The sequence below is a fragment of the Canis aureus genome, chromosome 20, assembly GCF_053574225.1.
Source record: "Canis aureus isolate CA01 chromosome 20, VMU_Caureus_v.1.0, whole genome shotgun sequence".
Taxonomy (NCBI): domain Eukaryota; kingdom Metazoa; phylum Chordata; class Mammalia; order Carnivora; family Canidae; genus Canis; species Canis aureus.
In genome coordinates, this window is record NC_135630.1 from 58,253,899 (window position 1) to 58,268,218 (window position 14,320).

Below are 14,320 nucleotides of genomic sequence, written 5' to 3' on the forward strand. Positions count from 1 at the left end.
GCTTCTCCCTCTGCCTGTGTCTCTGCCTCTCTCTGTGTGTCTCTCATGAATGAATAGATAAAATCTTAAAAAAAAAAAAAAAAAAGGAAAAAGAAGATGTGGTGTTTATATATATATATATATACAATGGAGTACCACAAGAGAAAATGAAATCTTGCCATTTGAAATGACATGGATGGAATTAGAGGGTATTATGCTAAGTGGAATTAGTCAATCAGAGAAAGACAATCAGATCTCAGTCATATGTGGAATTTAAGAAACAGAACAGGACCATAGGGGAAGGGAGAGAAAAATAAAACAAGACAAAATCAGAGGGAGATAAACCAAAAGAGACTCTTTAATCATAGGAAACAAATTGAGGGTTGCTGAAGGAGAGGGGTGTGGGGGTCGGGGTAACTGAGTGATGGACATTAAGGAGGGCACATGATGTGATGACCACTGGGTGATATATAAGATTGATGAATCACTAAACTCTACTTCTGAAACTAATAATACACTATATGTTAATTAATTGAATTTAAATTAAATGGACCTCACCTTAGGTCTGCCCATTTTAAACTCAGCAGAATTTCCAGACCTCAGTGTATTGTAAAGTCCATTTTAAGGTTGCCAGAGCTGAGGACCCCTGGTAAGGATGATTGCAGCCATTGTTTCTGGTGAGGGACTGGAAGCTTCTTGACTGGTTCCATTTGCTCTTTATCACTTGCGTTTTAGTTCGAATCTGCATTTTGAGGAAGAGAACATCTCACACACATTACCTTCATAAAAAAGAGAGATGATAATGAGGGCACACATATTTTGGAACTGAAAAACGACAAGAGGAACCAACCAATTATCCCGAGCCACATTTTCCATCTCTTTCTCCCCAGGTTGCTCTCACAAACTCCCGGCATCTAGCCGCATGTCTGCTTTTCTTTCCATTCTCTATAGAAATGCTTCCTCATTCTTTATGTACTCAATTTTTTGTCTATAACAGAGCCTCTACCTCTTATTAATTTCTGCTCCTCCTGACCTCAATTTCTACCCGAGCCTGGAGAACTGCCCAGACTCTTCCTGTAATGACCTATCATCCTTGGCTCCTGCTGCTGCAGCTTCGCTCCTACGAGAGAATCTGATTGGCTCAGCTCATCTTTTCACAAAGGCTACATCTTAGTTTGCTGGCTGAACCCCTTGGGGTCAGGTGCCCCCATCAATGCAGTTATCTGGGACTGGAGGTTGGCAGTCACATTGGTCAAAGAACGTGTGCCTCAGCACAGTCTCTCGGTGAGGCTGGTATCTGGTATCTTGGAGAGTACGTCTCAACGTCTGCTGGGTCTCAGCATATATTTATGCAGCATATATATACTTGTATATATTTACACGCTTGTCTCATCTTCTAATTTTTGATGCCCTGAGGCCGTGCATAGGGCAGATATCTGGTATCTTGGAGAGTACGTCTCAACATCTGCTGGGGCTCAGCATATATTATGCAGCATATATATACTTGTATATATTTACACGCTTGTCTCATCTTCTAATTTTTGATGCCCTGAGGAGCTAATGCATTTTAATGTGACCAAGAATATGCAGCGACTTACTCAGTATACTTTGTCCAATGCATGCTTGCCACATTGAAATGTAAAATTATACCCCTCTCCTTTTCTCTCCTTCCTTTTTCTCCCCTTCCCTCTCTTCCTTCATCCCTCCCTCTATCCTTTCCTTCTTTCCTTCCTTGCACAACATATAAAGATCTACTATGTCAGAGACTATGCTGGATGCTATAATATCAAAACAGAGAAGACATATTTTGTACCATCAAGATGCTCACATTCTAATGGGGAAAAGATATCCAGAGTAAGATGGCGTGTTAAAAGTACCATAGCGTGTGTTTGTTCTCCTGAGATTCTTATGTCCCCTCTTTGATACAGCTTACTAATTCCTTATTACTTCATTGCTTTGGGGATTTTTCTAGGCCAGAACACAGAGGAAGCAGAAGTCAATGTTTCTTGTTGCCTTTTGTAAATGCCTAAACTCGTCGAAGGGATGTTGTATGCATCCCAGAGGGGGAATTGAGAGGGGGTGTTCTTCTGAGAAAAAAAGAGAAAAGAGGAAGCAAGTCTTCTGCAGCTGGGAAGTGTGTGTGCATGAGGGCAGAGGCTCCAAGGAGGGGTTAGGGATCTATCTCCTCTTTGGCAGCATGCCAGGGAGATGGTGCTCCCAGAGTGAATGGTTGGATGCTGCAGTCATGTGAAGCTCCCAGCTTCCCCACAGCATGGGAATTATAGAGCTTTACTCCCTGCAGCAGTCAGGTGGCCTGAGACATAGACAGGATGAGACTAACTAGTGCCCAGAGCACCTATTTTACATCCTCTGAGAGATGTCAGACAGTGGGACCTCTGCACAATAATGGACAAGGAGGATTTCCCACCAAAGAGTGAGATAGAACTTTACATGGTCTCGGTGAGAGGAGCTCAGGTAAATTTAAAGGAAAGGAAAAAAAAAATCCTGTGTCTTATAAAAATAAGTTTGTGAAACCCATTATGTATGCAAACATGAGCTATAATACAGTAAACTAATCTCTAATGGCAGTAATTATGACATGCTCTGGGACCATAGAAGGAAGGATGATAGAAAGTAATTTGGGGAAGTTTTTCTGTGCCTTTTGTGTTGTTTTGTGTTTTAAGATTTATCCATTTATTTGAGAGAGAGAGAGAGAGAGAGAGCTTGTACACAGGGGAGGGGGGCAAGGGGAGAGGGAGAGAGAGAATCCTCAAGCAGACTCCCCGCTGACCACAGAGCCTGATGCAGGGCTCAATCCCATGACCCTGAGATCAGAACCTGAGCTGAAACCAAGAGTCAGACACTCAACTGACTGAGCCACCCAGGCACCCCAAGGCAAATGCTTGTTTCTAATGGACATTAACATGAACTTGTGCAGTGTGTCTCTGAATTTAGGGACAAAACTAAAACCACAGATGAGATAAAATAAATCACAGGCCTACATATCACGAGGTGATACCATGATGACTCATCATTATCAAGTCATGTCAGCCAGATGCCAGCTGACCTTTGTAGGCCAGCTAAAATTTTAACCAGAAGGCAGAGCCCACTTCCTCACGACTCGCCCAAGTATTTTGTTGTTCTGCTAATTTATTTAACCTCTTGAGATCTCATTTGGTTTCCTCTCTTGAGAAATGAGGGATCTTTTCACAGAAATTTGGGGGCAGATTGAATCTATATATAGAGAATTCTGGTTTGCCTGAGTGGCTCAGTCAGTTAAGCATCTGGATCTTGGTTTCAGCTCAGGTCATGATTGCAGGGTCATGGAATTGAGCCCCATGTCAGGCTCTGTGCTCAGTGTGGAGAGTCTGCCTTAAATTCTCTTTCCGTCTCACTTGGTCTTTCTCCCTCTCAAGTAAATAAATAAAATCTTAAAAAAATAGACAATTACTCAAGCACTTTATAGAAATTATACAAGTAGCTTTATCAGTATAAAAACAATTTAAAGATTATTGGCATTTCCTCCAACAAAGAATGTCAGTTCTGTTTTAAAGCCTCAAATCAGGAAAAGATAATCTTATTGCACCAAAAAGCATTCTTTACTTTAGTGCCATCTCATTCACACATTTATTTATCAATAAATATATGGTGCCAGTTTCCATGTTAGGTGTTTTGTATACAGTGATGAATACTAGACAAGATTCTTGACCCGAATTGATTACGGTCTAATAATCTAACAAAATTGTGAGAAATGCCACCAAGGTCAAGAATAAAATTGTCTTAAGAAGGAATCAGAAGGGTAATCTATTTAAAAGTGAGCCCAGGCAACATTTTATGAGAAAGGAGAGAAAAGTGAAGATTGAGTTGTGTCCTGAATGATGAGAAGGACCAGGTAATGAGAGAGAGAGGGAAAGAGAGAGACAGAATGAGAGAGCACTACCCAAGTAGAGCCATAGCACGGGTAAAATTGAGGCAAGAATGTCCTTAGTACCTTAACACAGCACAGAAATAGTGTACACATGTTCTTAAATGCCTCCCTTGTTGAGTCACTTTTACAAGCATTAACATTTTAAGAACCTTCCCAGTGGTATTGAAAACATGGCTGCAGAACAGGGAACATAGTCAATGATCTTGTGACACTGTAGCTCGGTACCAGCACTGACTGTGGTGAGCACTGATGAGTGTATGGGATTATCCAACCACTACGTGGAACTGGAACTGGTATAACATTGCAGGTCAATTATACTTCAATAATAAATAAATAAAATCATGGCTACATTAAGACTTTCAAAAACAGCAAGGGACATGTGAGATGAAGGCGGGAAGTATGTATTCTATATGGATTAATTCTCAAATTTTGTGATCTGGTACTAGGAAATTCACCATCACGTCATGGTTTACAATATGGAAATTAGGCCGATTCTGATAACTGGCTTTCATCTCCCCCGGTAGTATTGATTTATTATTTTTATTTTTTTTAAGATTTTATTTATTTATTCATGAGAGACACACAGAGAGAGAGAGAGAGAGAAAGAGGCAGAGACATGGGCAGAGGGAGAAGCAGGCTCCATGCCAGGAGCCCGATGTGGGACTCAATCCCGGGACTCCAGGACTATGCCCTGGGCCGAAGGTGGCACTAAACTGCTGAGCCACTAGGGATCCCCACCCCCTGGCAGTATTTAATGTAATTTTCACAGCCAATGAACATCCAACTGTCTACATGTCTTCCCCTTTTCTTGCTCATAAAAACTAAAATATCGGTATTATTTACAAGACCTATCCTCCACATTTGGTTAGCTCCCTATTCTTAGTGGTTCACATGTAGAACTCTAAGTTATAGTTTAGTGTCTTTGTTGTCCCCAAGATCAAAACTTTATTGATTCTCACTATATTACAATGAGTGATAGTAAAATCAAAATTTACATTATATACTGTGTTCATATTTCTGATCCATTTAGACATGTCATCTCCAAAGCAGTATAGTCTAAAACACAAACTTGTAATCAGCTGACACAAAGCCACTTCCCAAAGTGATTAGAGGCAGCCAAGCAGAATCCACTCTCCACCACATGAAATATCCCACTTTTTATTACCTTCGTTACGTACCTAACCATCACCATGAAATGCCCTCCCCTAATGATGTCTACCTGTTTGTGCAGCCTTCTGGCTCTGCCCTCGCTAGGACTTTCCTTTATAGAATTTTGCTCAAAATTTCTTTCTGTTCAGTTTCAATTACTAGAATTACTGAAGCCAGGCCACAAGAGACATCCTTAGAGTTTGTGGTAAGTGCTGTGTGAATTCTCAATGGCCAAACTGAAGCAACTTCCACACAATAATGAAGCCCGTACTGCTACGAATAAATCATTGAATAAAGAAATACTTAAAGGGGGAAAAGGGAAAAATCATTCTTTTTTTAAATTTTTATTTATTTATGATAGTCACACAGAGAGAGAGAGAGAGGCAGAGACACAGGCAGAGGGAGAAGCAGGCTCCATGCACCGGGAGCCCGACGTGGGATTCGATCCCGGGTCTCCAGGATTGTGCCCTGGGCCAAAGGCAGGCGCCAAACCGCTGCGCCACCCAGGGATCCCAGGACAAATCTTTCTTAGAAAAGAATTCCAAAGATAATTTCAAAAGGCAAAATAATGGGGTAACCAGTTGCTCAGTCGGTTAAGCATCTGCCTTTGGCTCAGGTCATGATTTCAGGGTCCTGGGATCGAACCCCATATCAGGCTCCCTGCTAAGCAAGGAGCTTCTCCCTCTGCCTCTCTCCTCTGCTCGTGCTCTCTCTCTCTCTCAAATAAATAAAATTAAAAAAAAAAAAAAGACAAAATAAAACACAAGCCCCAGAAGGTGGAGTTTAATCCTCCTCTTAAATTTGGGCTGGATTTCAGGACTAGCTTCCTAGTACTGAAAGGACAAAATAGTAACTTGATGATGGAGAAGCCGAAGGACACTACATTAAGGAGGTGATCGGTGTTAACGTCACCAGCTCCGAATCATACCGATACCACGCACCTCCTGATAGGACATGATGACAAGGGTGCTTCACCACTGTGCTCTTCTTCCCAAAACCTGAGACCCTGGTCTAATCATGAGAAAAAGCTTGAGATAAAGCCAAAGTTGGGGACCATCTACAAAATGAACGGTCTTCAAAAGACCAGTATTATTCAACCTGTCAGTCATGAAAAAGAAGGAAACACTGAGAAAGTCGCAGACCAGAAGAGACTTAAGAGAAGGGACAACCGAATGTGAGGTGGGACCCTGGACAGAGTCTGGGTACAGAAGAAGGGCGTCTGTGGTAAAAGCTAAATAAAGCCTGGAGCTTAGTCAATAACAATGATCCACTTCACTTTCTTAGTCTTGACTGCCCTGCTGCAGTGATGCCAGAGGCCAACCGTACGGGAGCCTGGGGAGAGGATGTACGGAAGCACCGTAAACACCTTGCAACTTTTTGGTAAGTATCGAATGATTCCAAAGCCAAAAGGTCTTTAAAAGCAAACAAAAAGCTAATGTCATTTTACTTCTGACAATCCAATTCTTTATTAATGACCGATTTTACAAGATTATATTCATCAACATGTCTTGACTGCGTACATGGCACCAAATACCACGCTCGGTCTTTATATGATCCTGCTTAATGCCTGCAATATACATATGAAGCAGATACTATGATTATCCCTATTTTATGGATGAGACCATACCCCAGGTCCCACAGCCAATAAATGCCACAAAGTTTTCCAGAGACCTCAGAATCACCAGAGAGAGAGAGAGAGAGAGATGAAATGGTCTATTAATACTGTAATATTAGATACTGAAGCTCCAGAATATTTAATTCACTTAGAATTGGCCAACTTTTATTAGACAGGGTACTCAATTGTCAAGAACAATCTATTTTTCTAGATAGAAACTGTGTGTATGTGTGTGTGTGTGTACACATGTGTGTACTTGCTGTAAGAATAATAAAGTATCGTGCCTGTGATTCTCCACCATCAGGCACTTGAACTCTAAGGGCAGGAACACTGGCTACTGTGTATTATCTCCAGTGGGTAACTCTCCCCCGGCCCCCAGTTCTAGGGCTGTCCCCTGCACAGAGGGGCTCATTGTGTGCTAGCGCCCGCCCGACTACATGAATGGGTCGCCCCACCAAGGTTGGTCCAAATCAATCATTCCTGATGTTGAAAATTTACATTTGAAAAAGGCTGTTCCCAAGTACCCTGGACACAACTATCAAAAGAGGGAAAACCAGTGAAATGTCAGATTGTTGTGATGGTGATTGAGTCGAGGGTGGTGGTGGTGGTGGTGGTGGTGGTTTGTTACATGAATCTAAATTGTCAATTTATGCATTCTCATCCTGAACTGATCCAATTAATTAATTATGTTCTCTTTGTCTAAGAACCTCTAGAGAGGAAACAAAATAAAATTGGAAGCGTGAGAAAGAGAGAGAGACAGAGAGAGAGAACGAGGATAAAATAGATACAACTGCACTCAGGCCTAATAGGCTCGGGCCCCAGCTTACCTCCAGCTCAAGCCCTTTGTAAGCAGCTTCTGCAGCCTCTGCATGGGCCCAATGAGTGTTTGCTGGATTCAATATAAAAATCACAAGATTCTTCAAATATGACCCTGCTGTTTGCCTCCCAGGCTGTAGTAGCTGTTTACGTAACAGATGGGTAAATAGAAAACTCATCTGCCTATTTCCAGGAACCCTATTAGCAAAAAAACAAAAAAACAAAACAACAACAACAACAACAAAAAAAAACAAAACCAAAAAAACCAACAACAACAACAAAAACACCCAAAGTTAATGAAGGACACTGCAAAGGAGTATGGTGTGTTTAATAAAACACTTTCCACCAGAATTGAAAGAAGCCTCTGCATGTGGCGTGCAGCAGCTTATCACTAATTCAGAATCTCCCTTCAGCCTCAGACTTTTGTCTTTCTTCCTCTGAGTGGCCGCACTTTCAAGCGCGATGGCTTTGTAGTCGCGGTGCTGGTGCCCCGGGAGGGGGCTCAGAGCCAGCAGAGCGAGAAGGTTCATTAGGGATGTTTCAGAGTCGCTCAGGTCCCAGCATCTCCGTCCCCTCCTCGCAGATCCCAGGGCTCCTGGAGACACGTTCTCTGTTGTCACCTGGCCCTGTACCGCCCGAAGGTCTGCAAAGACCTGGGCTCGGGCAAGTCTCCATTCCTGTGAGTGGAATGTGAGCACAGCTCACCGCGTGTCCTGCACTGGGGTGTGTTCACGGGCTGCAAATCAGCTCCTTGTGTGGTGAAAATTCCACGTTTTCTTGCAAATGCAGCATTTGAAGATGAAAATCTTATTCTAACAGAAGCGTATTACAAAAGGAAAAAAATTAAAAAAAAAAAAAAAAAAAAAAGATGAGAGAGAAAGTGGGAAAGGGACAAAGAAAACCAGAATCAACGGGCCTGGAGAACGACCGGGTGGGTTCCGTGTTCCAAGCCCCAGAGCTGACCTATGAGAATCAGGTTTTGTTGAAGGATTCGATTTATTTTTACATAGTTCTTTCTTTTCAGAAACCTCTCCCAGAGCCAATCAGCATCGCTAATGGGCCAGTCTCTTTCCAGCCCTGGGACGTCAAACCGAGCCAACGTTATTAGCTTTCAAAAATCAAAGGAGTCAAGACCCGTCTCCCCGGATGGGCCCCGCCTCTCTCAGCTTCCTGGATGTGCAGCCTTGATTAGCACACTCTCCTAATCATAAGGCCTCCTTTGAACACACGGCTTTATTCCTAGAACACCAATGGCTGTTGATGGTATCGCTGGACTCCGTGGCTACAGGTGGGTATTTCCAGCGTGAACACCAGCGGTCTGTTCAAAGGGAACGTGCTTAATAGTATTTAATAGAAGCTGTACATTGTGATGGATCCATAAAAGGATGCATCTCATTTCCTGCTCATGAATTGAAACTCCTGAAGCCCCAAAGAATGTCTGGTATGGATGAAAAATGGACAGAACCCTCCTACTTGGAAACCTCTGTGTTCCCCTCTCCGCCCAGAGACCATACTTGGTCCACGGAGTCTCTATTAAATCTAATTTCTCCAGGCCGATCTTGAGGTCGGGGAGGCCGGCCCGGTGACGTGGAAGCTAGTCACCTACACCTCCCTTCGTGGAAAAAAGACTTTTCTAAATTTGAGCCATCCTCTTAGACTTCTTATGTCTTTGACCGGTTGGCCACTGCACATTCATGTCTTTAGTAGGTTCAAGAACGCATGCATTTCACCCCCAGATGTGGAAACATGTATGACTCTTCTTCATAGTTGAAAATCCAAAGAGCAGGGGCACCGGGATGGCTCAGCGGTTGAGCGTCACCGGGGTCATGACCCCGGGGTCCTAGGATCGAGTCCTGCATGGAGCCTGCTTCTCCCTTTGCCCGTGTCTCTGTATCTCTCATGAATAAATAAAATCCTTTAATCAAATCAGATCAAATCCAAAGAGCATTTGTTCAAAGCAATTGCACTGCGTCTAACTAAGGTTGAGGGATTTTCCCTTCCTCAGGCCACTGAAGCAAAGGCAAGAATGGTTGCAGTGCACCAGGGCTTCCCTGGATTGCATCAAATCGCCAGGGGCTCCCTGTGCGCCCACCCACGGCCGCCCGCGCAGCTCCAGGCCGGGCCACCAGCATGAGTGGAGGGTGCCCTGGGGGCTCGCGTGGGGCGGTGCTGCGGCCTGCTGCAGGCGGTGCGTCGGGATAGCAGGTGCGGACATGAGCGCGGCACGGTCCTTGGCCTCAAATCATTTAGACTCTAAATGAGAAGACGCGCCGTATGTACACATGAGGTAAAACAATAATTTAAGAGCTAAGGGACAATAAATGAAAGTGTAATATGCGTCACGAGACACTGGGGGGAGGATCATTCCCAAGTGTGCATAAGCAGCGACGGCTCTGAGTCAGGTGAACAGCGTGAGCTCAAATTCAAGACTTGGAGACGGTGAGAGCGAGAGCGGGTCTCGCTGTTGAAGCCACCTAACTCTTGCCCACATGACAAAACGCGCCCTGGCCCCTTGGGCACGCCAGGGGGACACACTGGTGTCGCACTTCAGGCCATACTTGTTCATTGCAGCTCTGCTGTTTGTTCTGTAATATTTTTTTTCTTTTTACTCACTTGTACTTTGAAAGCCTGATCTTCGACTCTGAGCTTTAATAGTCTGCATTTCCAATTCTGTTCGTTTTCTCTGCAGCCAAGTGTGCTTACATTCTTGTTCACCCAGTATTAATAAAAAGGATGTTTGCACAGCAGGGAAGCGTATTTTCATTTATCTGTGACCAGAGTTGTGAAGAATGGAATGGCCTGATGGCCATTATCTTAACCCTGTGTGACTGCAAACATTTTGAAGTAGTGGGGGAGACAATTGGAACACGAAACCCCCATTAAAGTTTGCTTCTCTCAGCTGTAAACTGCAGATTAAATCCCCCAGTCACATTTCTTACCCGGGCCCTCTTCCTTTTTTTTTTTTTTTTTTTTTTTCTCGTAACAAATAAATATAAGATTATTTTGTATTCAACAAAATAGAGTCTCCTAACTTGAAAGACTGTGAAACTCATGAGTTCAGAGTTCTCGGTGGGAGTTATTTGGTATATCTATTCTCTGAAATTCCTCCCACCTTATTAAAGAGAAACATTAAAGGTCACGACAGGGTTCCTGTGTTGTGATGTCCTAGCCATCCGTGGGAGGAAGTCAAAGCCGCGGAAAGCTCTTTCTATTAGTTCAAGGGTGACAGGATTTTCATATTCAAATGCTACAAACAAGATTTAAATACGAATGAAAGGAAAAGGATGGATGTATTGATCTACCCTTCAAAGGAAAATAAGAATTGTAATACTTTGCCCCGATAAATTCTTTGACAGCAGTAATGATAAGAGACACACACGTACACAGACACACACACACACACACCCCTGAAGACTAGTGGATATTTCTAAGCCAACTATAATCAACCACGCATGATCACACGGAGTCTTTAAGTAGATGCTCTCTGATGACTAGTTCCTCGCTTGCAGAAGAGCTTGCCGGTATTGTTGAATGGACGCGGGAGTTTAGTTAAAACTGGCAGGGACCAGATTCCCTCCTCTTTCCTCCTAAATTAATGAGGAGGGTGCAAATGAGACTCAGCCCGTGTCTTGGCCGTCTACCGTGTATCTACCACAGCAGAAAAAAAGAAAGGACGAGGGACAAGCCCTGTTGGCTGACCTCATATCTTGAGAGCCTGTAAGGCCGTTCCTACAATGTCTACACTGAGCCCTGGGGGTTAAATACTGAACGTAGGAGAGGCGGATGCGGGGTGAACAGGGAGCCTCTTTGGCGAGGCAGCTGCGGGGTGGCAAAGGTCAGAGCGTGGCAGCCTTAGAGGGGATGTTTTCACTGAGGAAATGTGGCCCGAGCGCAGTCCCAAGGATGGCGCAGTGGAGGATGGCGCCAGAGGGTTACAGTGGACAAGCAGAGGCCCGGTGCCCGAACAGCCAGCTGTCTGGCGCCTGTCCTGCGGGGGACACCCTGACACACCGATTTCCCATCAAACTCCCCCTTGGTCGTTGGAGGGTTATCACTGAGGAACAGGGGGGAGGTGGGGCCTCCCGGCCTCACAAGCCCCAGCAGGGCCCTGACCCACCTGCCCTCTCTTTCGGGGCCCCTAAGGTTGGTGGCTGTCACTCTTGCAGGGGGTTGAATGCCATCCTGGCCTCCGCACGTCTCCCCGTGCTGAGGACTGTTCTGGAGAGAAGTATCGTAACGCAGGTGGGTCCAAGGTGTCAAAGCACCGCCTGGGGGGCCGGGGCTCAGAGTCCACGGGAGACGAGCGCCCCACAGAACGCGAGGGGGAGGAGGAGAGGAAGTAATGACTATCCTGGGGATTCCGGGATGGTCGCCCTCCGCAGCCCCCCACGGAGGTTCCCGTCACTCCTCTGGTTTCGTGGACGACTAGGCCCCGCTGGACACCGGGCTGCGGTGTTGCCCTTGCTGCTCTGAGCAGTGGGAACTCGGGAGCCCCGCGGTCTGGGGCCCGGGCCCCCCAGTGCTCCGGTGCGGGAGCCACGCTAGCGTCAGCCTCACTCGGCCTCAGGCCCGCAGCCCCGGGATGTCAGATGCTTGAAAATATTTGCTGCAAGAATATGAGAGAATGCTGGGGAAGGCCCGAGACGGCGGGCGGAAAACCAGAACAAAACTGACACCTGTCTGGGGGTCAAAGGTCATCTGCTCGCCTCCTCTCCCTTATCAGGGCTTTGAAAGAGGAAACAGAAGCAGCAGCCGCGGCCCAGATGCCGTTCCCGTGAGCTTTCTGGAATCTTCTGGGCCACCATTCACTTCAGCAGCCAGGCGTTCGGACAATGTCTTGGAAGAGCAGCCTGGCATCGAAACTTCTACGGCCATGATTCTGACGTGCCCGGGCCTGAGGTCCCCGGCCTGCCCACAGCGACTCCCCACACTCCTCGCTCGAAGTGCAGTCCCCCTCCTGGGACCCAGACATTTATTATCACCTGCAAAGGTAGAGGCTTTGAGCTGGGCCTCCCTGCTCGGGGCGGGGGGCGGGGGGCTGAGCCCTGGTGCCCCCGGTGTCCAGAGGAACTGAGCTTCCTCTTTCCCTGCCCGTGTGAAAAACGTGGAGGGTCCAGAGACGAGACAAAGGAAACAAACCAAATTGGCCAATTTGCTGCCAGAGACTTCGACGCTACGAAGCAAAGAGCTTGGCTCTCTTCCCAAAGGTGAGAGGAGCAGACTGAGATTATTTCAGCTGGACTGGACTTCCTCACTCCTTTCCTAATAAACTAGTCCCTGTTGTCACTTAACTGGACGTTCTGCAGAGACCACAATTGAGAAATGCCATTTTTTTTTTCCTGAAAATTTTCCGATTGGGTTAAAAATGAAATCTCAAAAAAAAATTTTTTTAGTTTATTGAAAATATTTTATCTTATTGTTTTATTATTTTATTACAATCCTAAATCTTTGTGAACGGTATTCATTAAAGAAAGTTTTGAGCTTATTTTCTCAAAAATAATATCTTCAAAAAAAATAATATCTTCCGTTAATCATCTAGGCAATAGCAAGGAAAAGAGGTGCTTAGCACTTGTTCTGCTAACACCGGGATGCTTCGAGTTCTCCGCTTGCAAGCCAGGTCGTGGTAACTACCAGGCCTCGTCAAGTGTCCCCTTTTTACCTGCTTCTTGGTTCATGCAACTACTCCCTGGTTTATGAGGTACCCCAAGAAAGGGCCTCCCTCCTCCCTATGGGATTTGGTAGCTACTCAGCTTCACTTCGCTAGGGGTCTGTGTCCCCGGGGCGCTGTGGAGGGCACACACGGTTTAAAACCAGAATAAGGGAGCCGAGGCTTGCTTAGCTCTGCACCAAAGCCTTGTGCTGCCTCCCGACATGCCCTCCAACCTGCCAAGAGAACGCTGTCCTACACTCTGGACCCGAAAAATAAGGAAGGGTGCAGGTCTGGCTTGCAGGAGTTGAACCAGGCTGTGGAGCAGCACGATGGCAGGATCATGGTCACCCGGCCTCTGGGTTGGCTCTAGGGATGCCAGAGGGAAAAGCTGGTGCCTTGACTACATGCACCCGGAGAACCAGGCCTGCACAGAGGCTGAAGCACGTCAGCGGAGGATGTGTGCTCGCCTTCTCCAAGCAGGAGAAAACCCTTACTTAAAAAAAAAAAATCCAAATAATGACTTCAGAAGGAACTTGAAAGCAACCACCGTGCCTACGCTACTTAAACACGGACTATTGTAAAAACCGGCAGAAAGGGAGTGTCTTTCAGGCCAACCTCGTGGCCACGCTGATGGAGGTTAAGATCCGATGACGGCGGCGCGGTCTTGATTTTCTGCTTTGCTCTCGTATAAGAGAAACCGCCTACTTGCTTTGAATTCATGTTGGTCATAAATAAATAAGGTGTTCAAAAACTCGGTGTGCGTCGAAACAACACGGAGTGTAAAATGCTCATGAACCCTCAGAAAAATTGCCTTCAGAGGGACCCTCTGAACTTCGGTGAGTGGTGCCTGCGCGGGTCAGAGGTCGTGGAGGGACCCGCTTAGGAACGAACACCACACGCAGATGCCACCACCTCAGCATACAGACCCCCGGTGCCGCTGTCGCGTAGGCACCCATGTGACTGGCCTTGCGCAGATCACAGCCGCCTCCATATGGGGCCACAGAACCACGGCGGTGACAACCCTTAGGAGAACAGGGACTCCTATAACGACCTCTAATTACAGACATCAAACAAGCCGAAACGAATTCCCGCTCTCTCATTTATTGGGATTCCCGGGGCTTAAAAGGCCCACAATGCATTTTTTTCCCACAAATGTAACCAACACACCAGTCATGCACGTCAC

At 45.8% G+C, this 14,320-nt stretch overlaps 1 long non-coding RNA gene across 1 annotated transcript in view; it reads left to right on the forward strand.

Moving 5' to 3' along the window:
- LOC144291850 (uncharacterized) overlaps positions 1–9,413 on the forward strand; it is a 44,266-nt gene extending 34,853 nt beyond the window's left edge. Inside the window, exons 2-3 of the long non-coding RNA XR_013359423.1 lie at positions 6,341–6,436; positions 8,512–9,413. This is a non-coding gene — a long non-coding RNA (uncharacterized LOC144291850). The remainder of the gene's footprint in view (positions 1–6,340; positions 6,437–8,511) is intronic.
- Positions 9,414–14,320: the final 4,907 nt, after the last annotated feature.